Here is a 2,295-nt window from a genome sequence, read left to right on the forward strand (position 1 = left end):
GGGCGCTCGCGGGACCGGGCTGGGCGCGGGGCGGCAGCGCCCTCTGGGGACGGGCGCTGGGACCTCGCGGGGCGGGGCCGAGGAGTGCGGACGTAGGAGGGTGGGTGGGATCAAGTGTCCAGGGTGGCGGCCTCTCGCCCTCGCTTGGTGAATGCCAACCAAGTCACAAAAGTAGCCTGCGGAGCTTTTGGCGAGGATAATTCCTAATGATTCCGTCACCCAGCCGCGAAGCCCCCTTCGGCTTCTCTGCTCACATCCTCTCCTTGAAAGGATGTTTTGCGCTCAGACTGAAAGAATAACAGCTAACATGTTGGTGACAATGAAAGTGACCAGAGCTTCCAAGCACCTTAGAGAACTTAAGTAATTTGCCACATGGCTAGGAAGTAGGGAAGCTGCATTTTCATCCAGGCCATTTGGCTTATAAGCCCCAGCGGTTAGCCACATGGCAGACTGCTTTCCTGTCCCAATGTTCCATAATCCACCTTTCTCTTCCCCTCCTCTGAGCATATCATCAAACATCCCCTTATATTATTATTAAGTTTTTAATATATGTATGGATCATCTCCCTGGGATTATGGGAGGCTACCTGAGCATGGGTCCATGCCCTAAATGTCCCGATATCCCCCTTGGCACCCCCCAAGTCCTATTGTACTGCCTTGCACCTGTAGCTATGAAATCCACAGTGGTTGAATGGAATAGAATAAGCTTCGGTGGTCTCCCATTTATAGATACATTGGTTGAGCTTGGGAAATTCTTTGGGAGCTTCGACTGCATTTCCCAATGAAAATATTTTATAAATGGCTTTCTAAGGCAGCTCCTCTTCTGCCTGGTGTTCCCATGAGGACCATTTTCTGTTCCAAAATCTACTAGGGAATCTGGAAGCCCCCAAAGACCTCGATCGGCTCCAACTCGGTGGGCGAATTTGACTGCGTAAACCAGCCTGAATTCAGGACCCTGCTCACGGCCTGCTTCAGCTGCCAAAACCCAACCTGGCCGAGAGAGTGGGGGAGGCAGCTTGGTCACCTCCCCCGAGAGCACCTCTGCCTTCCAAAAGCTGCCCCACCCCTTGCCCAGGCCAAGCTGCAGTCTGACCTCCACTGACAGCTCTCCTTCCTCCAAAGAAACCCCTGTGGATCTCAGTGTCCTCATTTGTGAAGTGAGACCTGTGGGCTAGACACTGTCCAAGGTAGGACTGTCCTTTACGTGGGCCATTTGTGTAGGCCTAAACAGGTGATTGCATAGAGTATAGTATAATGATAAAAGGTTGGTGTTGGTATGTTTTAACAGAAGTAGAACTGAATTTCGAAAAGAAAAGCAAGAAATCTCAAATGGTGTTCTATTTGGAGCAATCAGGGACCACACTCAATGACCTATTAGTAAATGGATGGATGTATATTTCCTGAGCCCTGGGTCACCAGAACAAAAGAGATTGTATAGTGGGTATGGGTTATACAGTAGTATACAGCTATGGTTTTCAAACGGCCAAAGCAAGGGCACTCTTGTTTCAATCAATATCTCATACAGGAGCCCAATTTATATAACATATACAGAACATATGCAAAGGGTATATTATAAGCCGAGATTAGTATAAAATCAGGCATTGAGACAAATGAGGCTCTTTTGACGAACCCAGATCTGTGTAGCAGGGATCATTGTCACCTTACATCGGCCTCAGGATTCCAATTTTCTTTTGCACGTTGTTTTGGTTGTACAGTATCAAGACAATTCTGATTTGCATGGGTAAGCAGTAATTTTTTACTCCTACGGTTTTACATCCAGCCTTTTTAAAGGCCAAAACACAGCTACAATCTTATGAATCAATGACCCATTTACAGGAAGTTAACAATATGTGCAGAGATGGCCGGAGAAACTGGACACTGAAGTCTGCATTCTAACAAGGAACTGTAGAGCAGGTTAGCTCATTAATCTCCTTTGTGATAAAATTTGTATATAAACACATTTGGATATGTATGTGTGTGTTACCCTTGAAAATGTACCAAAAACCAAAATAAAAATGAACATCACCAATAATGAGATACACTGATCTCATGAGTGATGTGATCTCCTAAAACAGACATAACGTCACTCACCTACTGGATATACATCAACTGAATCTAATCATGAAGAAATACCAAATAAACCCACATTAGGGGGCATTCTACAAAACAACCGATCCGCACTCTTCAAAAACATCAATGGCGCCGAAACCGGTTTGGCTCAGTGGATAGAGCGTCGGCCTGCGGACTGAAAGGTTCCAGGTTCGATTCCGGTCAAGGGCATGTACCTGGGTTGCGA

The 2,295-nt window shown here is 46.5% G+C and overlaps 1 long non-coding RNA gene across 1 annotated transcript; it reads left to right on the top strand.

The window, feature by feature from the left end:
- The first annotated feature begins 1,696 nt into the window (after positions 1-1,696).
- On the top strand, positions 1,697-2,071 carry LOC111828142. Its single transcript, XR_002831933.1, has 2 exons — positions 1,697-1,740; positions 1,836-2,071. It is a non-coding gene; the product is annotated as an uncharacterized LOC111828142 (long non-coding RNA).
- The last annotated feature ends 224 nt before the right edge of the window (positions 2,072-2,295 follow it).

This window comes from Myotis lucifugus, unplaced genomic scaffold, assembly GCF_000147115.1.
Source record: "Myotis lucifugus unplaced genomic scaffold, Myoluc2.0 scaffold_287, whole genome shotgun sequence".
Taxonomy (NCBI): domain Eukaryota; kingdom Metazoa; phylum Chordata; class Mammalia; order Chiroptera; family Vespertilionidae; genus Myotis; species Myotis lucifugus.